Source organism: Heterodontus francisci, chromosome 2 (genome assembly GCF_036365525.1).
Source record: "Heterodontus francisci isolate sHetFra1 chromosome 2, sHetFra1.hap1, whole genome shotgun sequence".
In the NCBI taxonomy this organism is placed as follows: Eukaryota; Metazoa; Chordata; class Chondrichthyes; order Heterodontiformes; family Heterodontidae; genus Heterodontus; species Heterodontus francisci.
The window spans coordinates 125228829-125236267 of NC_090372.1; positions in this window are offsets into that span (position 1 = coordinate 125228829).

Here is a 7439-nt window from a genome sequence, read left to right on the forward strand (position 1 = left end):
ATTGAATGTCAAGGGGAGATGGTTAGATTCTCTCTTGTTGGAGATGGTCATTGCCTGGCACTTGTGTGGCGTGAATGTTACTTACCACTTAGCAGCCCAAGCCTGGATATTGTCCAGGTCTTGCTGCATTTCTACACGGACTGCTTCAGTGTCTGAGGAGTTGCGAATGGTGCTGAACATTGTGCAATCATCAGCGAACATCCCCACTTCTGACATTATGATTGAAGGAAGGTCATTGAAGCAGCTGAAGATGGTTGGGCCTTGGACACTACCCTGAGGAATTCCTGCAGTGATGTCCTTGAGCTGAGATGATTCACCTCCAACATCCACAACCATCTTCCTTTGCGTTCGGTATGACTCCAAACAGTGGAGAGTTTTCCTCCTGATTCCCATTGACATCAGTTTTGCTCGGGCTCCTTGATGCAATACTTGGTCAAATGTGCCTTGATGTCAAGGGCAGTAACTCTCACCTCATCTCTTGAGTTCAGCTCTTTCGTCCATGTTTGAACCAAGGCTGGAATGAGGTCAGGAGCTGAGTGGCCCTGGCGGAACCCAAACTGAGCGTCACTGAGTAGGTTATTGCTAAGCAAGTGCTGCTTGATAGCACTGTCGATGACACCTTCCATCACTTTACTGATGATTGAGAGTAGACTGATGGGGTGATAATTGGCCGGGTTGGACTTGTCCTGCTTTTTGTGTGCAGGACATACCCAGGCAATTTTCCACATTGCCGGGTAGATGCCAGTGTTGTAGCTGTACTGGAACAGCTTGGCTAGGGACACGGCAAGTTCTGGAGCACAGGTCTTCAGTACTATTGCCACAATATTGTCAGGGCCTATAGCCTTTGCCATATCCAGTGTCTTCAGTCATTTGTTGATATCACACAGAGTGAATCAAATTGGCTGAAGTCTGGCACCTGTGATGCTGGGGACTTGGGGGACTTCAGGAGGAGGCCGTGATAGATCATCAACTCGGCACTTCTGGCTGAAGATTTTTGCAAATACTTCAGCCTTATTTTTCACACTGATGTGCTGGGCTCCCCCTTCATTGAGGATGGGGATATTTGTGGAGCCAGCTCCTCCAGTTAGTTGTTTAATTGTCCACCACCATTCATGGCTGGATGTGGCAGGACTGCAGAGCTTAGATTTGATCTGTTGGTTATGGGATCGCTTAGCCATGCTGCTTACGCAGTTTGGCATGCAAGTAGTCCTGGGTTGTAGCTTCACCAGGTTGATACCTCATTTTGAGGTATGCCTGGTGCTGCTCCTGGCATGCCCTCCTGCACTCTTCATTGAACCAGGGTTGGTCATGGTAATGGTAGAGTGGGGGATATGCCAGGTCATGAGGTTACAATTGAGTACAATTCTGCTGCTGCTGATGACCCACAGTGCCTCATGGATGCCCAGTTTTGTATTGCTAGATCTGTTTGAAATCTATCCCATCTAGCACGGTGGTAGTGCCACACAACACGATGGAGGGTATCCTCAATGTGAAGGTGGGACTTTGTCTCCACAAGAACCGTGAGGTGGTCACTCCTACCAATACTGTCATGTACAGACATATCTGCAGCAGGCAGATGGTTGAGGACGAGGTCAAGTATGTTTTTCCTTCTTGTTGGTTCCCTCACCACCTGCCACAGACCCAGTCTAGCAGCTGTGTCCTTAAGGACTCGGCCAGCTTGGTCAGTAGTGGTGCTACCGAGCCTCTCTTGGTGATGGACATTGAAGTCCCGCGCCCAGAGTACATCCTGCGCCCTTGCCTCCCTCAGTACTTTCTCCAAGTGGTGATCAACATGGAGGAGTACTGATTCATCAGCTGAGGGTGGGCGGTAGGTGGTAATCAGAAGGAGGTTTCCTTGCCCATGTTTGACCTGATGCCATGAGATTTCATGGTGTTCAGAGTCGATGTTGTGGACTCCCAGGGCAATTCCCTCCCGACTGTATACCACTGTGCCGCCACCTCGGCTGGGTCTGTCTTGCCGGTGGGACAGGACAGACCCGGAGATGATAATGGTAGTGTTTGGGACATTGTAAGGTATGATTCCGTGAGCATGACTATGTCAGGCTGTTGCTTGACTAGTCTATGGGACAGCTCTCCCAACTTTGGCACAAGCCCCCAGATGTTAGTAAGGAGGACTTTGCAGGGTCGACAGGGCTGGATAGGCCTGTTGGGTTTGCTGTTGGGCTCGCAGTGTGACAAATTTGTGCATACTGGAAGCTACATATATTAATACACAGGGCCCTGTTCTTTGCAGACAGAAAGAACGTGTACACACATTGCCCCAATTCAGCTAAACAAAATAAGTGAAAACCATTCGCTGGTTCATTCCTCAGAGCAATGCCTTGACCAGAGTCAAGCTGCCTGTTTAAATTTCAAACAAAACTTGGCAGTTAACTTTCAATCACGATAAACTGGTACATTCTCCATGGCAATGCCTCTACCAATCAGAGTCCACTTGCCAACCAATCAGCACTCTTCTCGTCCAATAAATTTGTTATTTTCCCTGACATTGGTATTCTTGCGATTTGTCCTGATGACTGCAAGACGAAAAGCTTCAACCAAATGTCTCAGTTTTCAGCAATATTCATTATAGAATAGGTATAATGGGGGATTTTATCCAAATATAGACTAGGATAGTAGTAGTGTAAAGGGTAGAGAGGGGTAGAAGTTCCCAGAGTGTGTTCAGGAAAATTTTCTACGGCAGTATGTTTCCAGTCCAACGAGAAAGGAGGTACTGCTGGACCTGGGAATGAGGTGGGCCAAGTGGATCAAGTGTCAGTAGGAGAACAATTAGGGGACAGTGATCGTTGCATCATAAGGTTTCGGTTGGCTCTGGGAAAGGACGAGAACAATATTGAACAAGAGTAATTAACTGGGGGAAAGCCAACTTCAATGGGGTAAGAATGGTTCTAGGCTGAATAAATTGAAATCAAAGGTTGGCAGGAAAAACAGTAGCTGAACAATGGGCTACCTTCAAAGAAGAGATAGTTTAGGCACAGTCACGGTATATTCCCTCGAAGGGGAAAGGTAGGGCAAACAAATCCAGAGCTCCCTGGATGACAAAAGAGATCGAGATTAAGATGAAGAAGAAAAAGTGTGCTTATGACAGATGTCAGGTAGATAATACAATGGAGAACCAGGCTGAATATAGAAGGTTCAGAGGGGACGTGAGAAAACAAATGAGAAGCTAAGAGAGAGTACGAAAAGAGGGACATAAAAGGGAAATCCAAAGTCTTCTATAGGCACATAAATAGTAAAAGGATGGTAAAAGGTGAAGTGGGGCTGATTGGAGACCAAAAGGGGGATTTACGCAGGGAGGCAGGGGCAATAGCTGAGGTACAAATACATAACATCTTCTTCCTTGGTAAAGACAGATGCTACCTAGGCCACAGTGAAAGAGGAGGTAATTGTTACACTGGAAGGATTTAGAATTATTAAGGAAGTGGTATTGATAAAGAAGAAGGTTGTCAATACTTAAAGTTGATAAAACACCAGGACCATATGAGATGCATCCAAGGATAGCGAGGGAAGTGAGAGTGGAAATTGTGGAGGCACTGGCCATAATTTTTCAGTCTTCCTAAGACTCAGTGGTCAGAGGACTGGAGAATTGCAAATGTTACACTCATGTTCAAAAAAGGATGTAAAGATAAGCCCAGCAACTACACACCAGTCAGTTTAACTTCGTTGGTGGGGAAACTTCTAGAAACAATAATTCGGGACAAAATTAATAGTCACATAGACAAATGTGGGTTAATTAACATAGAAATATAGAAAATAGGAGCTGGAGTAGGCCATTCGGCCCTTTGAGTCTGCTCAGCCATTCAACAAAGAACACAGTACAGCACAGGAACAGGCCATTCGGCCTGCGCCGATCTTGATGCCTGTCTAAACTAAAACCTTCTTCACTTCTGGGGTCCGTATCGCTCTATTCCCATCTTATTCATGTATTTGTGAAGATGCCTCTTAAACATTGCTATCGTACATGCTTCCACCACCTCCCCCGGCAGCAAGTTCCAGGCACTCACCACTCTCTGTGTAAAAAAACTTGCCTCGCATATCCACTCTAAACTTTGCCCCTCGCACCTTAAACCTATGTCCCCTAGTAACTGACTCTTCCACTCTGGGAAAAAGCTTCTGACTATCCACTCTGTCCATGCCACTCATAACTTTGTAAACCTCTATCATGTTGCCCCTCCACCTCTGTCGTTCTAGTGAAAACAATCCGAATTTATCCAACCTCTCCTTATAGCTAATGCCCTCCAGACCAGGCAACATCTTGGTAAACCTCTTCTGTACCCTCTCCAGGGCCTCCACATCCTTCTGGTAGTGTGGCGACCAGAATTGTACGCAATATTCCAAGTGTGGCCTAACTAAAGTTCTGTATAGCTGCAGCATGACATGTCAATTTTTATACTCTATGCCCCGACCAATGAAGGCAAGCATGCCGTATGCCTTCTTGACTACCTTATCCACCTGCGTTGCCACTTTCAGTGATCTGTGGACCTATACGCCCAGATCTCTCTGCCTGTCGATAGTCCTAAGGGTTCTGCCATTTACTGTATACTTCCCACCTGTATTAGACCTTCCAAAATGCATTATCTCACGTTTGTCCAGATTAAACTCCATCTGCCATTTCTCCGCCCAAGTCTCCAACCGATCTATATCCTGCTGTATCTTCTGACAATCCTCATCGCTATCCGCAACTCCACCAACCTTTGTGATTCATTATGATCATGGCTGATCATCCAACTCAGTAACCTGTTCCCGCTTTCCCCCCATATCCTTTGATCCCTTTCACCCCAAGAGCTATATCTAACTCCTTCTTGAAAACATACAATGTTTTGGCCTCAACTGCTTTCTGAGGTAGCGAATTCCATAGGCTCACCACTCTCTGGGTGAAGAAATTTCTCCTCATCTCAGTCCTGAAATGTTTACACCGCATCCTTAGACTATGACCCCTGGTTCTGGACTCCCCACCATCGGGAACATCCTTCCTGCATCTACCCCATCAAGTCCTGTTCGAATTTTATAGGTTTCTATGAGATCCCCCCTCACTCTTCTGAATTCCAGCGAATATAATCCTAACCGACTCAATCTCTCCTCATACGTCAGTCCCGCCATCCCAGGAATCAGTCTGGTAAACCTTCGCTGCACTCCCTTTATAGCAAGAACATCCTTCCTCAGATAAGGAGACCAAAACTGCACACAATATTGCAGGTGTGGCCTCACCAAGGCCCTGTATAGTTGCAGCAAGACATCCCTGCTCCTGTACTCGAATCCTGTCGCTATGAAGGCCAACATACCATTTGCCCTTTTTACCGCCTATTGCACCTGCATGCTTACCTTCAGCGACTGGTGTACGAGAACACCCAGGTCTCGTTGCATATTCCCCTCTCTCAGCTTATAGCCATTCAGATAATAATCTGCCTTCCTGTTTTTGCTACCAAAGTGGATAACCTCACATTTATCCACATTATATTGCATCTGCCATGCATTTGCCCACTCACTCAACTTGTCCAAATCACCCTGAAGCCTCTCTGCATCCTCCTCACAACTCACCCTCCCACCCAGTTTTGTGTCATCTGCAAATCTGGAGATATTACATTTAGTTCCCTCATCTAAATCATTAATATATATTGTGAATAGCTGGGGTCCTAGCACCAATCCCTGCGGTACCCCACTAGTCACTGCCTGCCATTCGGAAAAAGACCTGTTTATTCCTACTCTTTGTTTCCTGTCTGCCAACCAATTTTCTATCCATCGCAATACACAACCCCTAATCCCATGCGCTTTAATTTTACACGCTAACCTCTTATGTGGGACTTTGTCAAAAGCCTTCTCAATGTCCAAATAAACCACATCCACTGGCTCCCCCTCATCAACTCTACTAGTTACATCCTCGAAGAATTCTCGTAGATTTGTCAAGCATGATTTCCCTTTCCTAAATCCGTGCTGACTCTGTCCGATTCTACCACTGTTCTCCAAGTGCTCTGCTATAAAATCTTTGATAATGGACTCTAGAATTTTCCCCAATACCGACGTCAGGCTGACTGGTCTATTATTCCCTGTTTTCTCTCTACCTCCCTTTTTAAATAGTAGGGTGACATTAGCTACCCTCCAATCTGTAGGAACTGTTCCAGAGTCTATAGAATCTTGAAAGATGACCACCAATGCATCCACTATTTCTAGGGCCACTTTCTTAAATACTCTGGGATGTAGATTATCAGGCCCTGGGGATTTATCGGCCTTCAATCCCATCAATTTCCCCAACACCATTTCTCTACTAATACTGATTTACTTCAGTTCCTCCCTCTCACTAAACCCTGTGTTCCCCAAAATTTCTGTTATGTTATTTGTGTCCTCCTTTGTGAAGACAGAACCAACGTTTGCATTTAGTTGGTCAGCCATTTCTTTGTTCCCCATAATAAATTCCCCTTTTTCTGACTGTAAGAGACCTACATTTGTCTTCACCAATCTTTTTCTCTTCACGTACCTATAGAAACTTTTACAGTCAGTTTTTTATGTTCCCCACAAGCGCTTACTCTCGTACTCTATTTTCCCCTTCTTAATCAATCCCTTGTTCCTCTGTTGCTGAATTCTAAACTGCTCCCAATCCTCAGGTCTGTTGTTCTTTCTGGCGAATTTGTATGCCTCTTCCTTGGAGCTAATGCTATCTCTAATTTCCCTTGTAAGCCATGGTTTGGCTACCTTTCCCGTTTTACTTATGCACCAGACAGGAATAAACAATTTGTTGCAGTTCATCCATGCGTTCTTTGAATGTTTGCCATTGCCTATCCACCATCATCCCTTTAAGTAACGTTTCACAATCCACCATAGCCAACTCGCGCCTTATACCTTTGCAGTTTCCTTTAATAAGATTCAGGACCCTAGTCTCAGAATCAACTATGTCACTCTCCATCTTGATGAAGAATTCTATCATATTATGGTCGCTAATCCCCAAGGGGTCTCGCACAACTAGATTGTCAATTATTCCTCTCTCATTACACAATACCCAGTCTAGGATGGCTTGTTCTCTAGTTGGTTCCTCAATGTATTGGTCCAGAAAACCATCCCATATACATTCCATGAATTCCTCCTCTACGGTATTGTGACTAATTTGATTTGTCCAATCTATATGGAGATTAAGGTCACCCATAATTACAGATGTTCCTTTATCGCATGCATCTCTAATTTCCTGTTTAATGCCATTCCTAACAACACCATGCATGGATTTCTTAAGGAAAATCATGTTTAACTGACTTGCTGAAGGTTTTTGAAGGGGTAACTGAGAGGGTTGATGAGGACAATGCTGTTGATGTGGTGTACATGGACTTCCAAAAGGTGTTTGATACAGTGCCACACACCAGACTTCTGAGCAAAGTTATAGCTCCTGGAATAAAAGGGACAGTAGTAACATGGATACGAAACTGGCTGAGTGA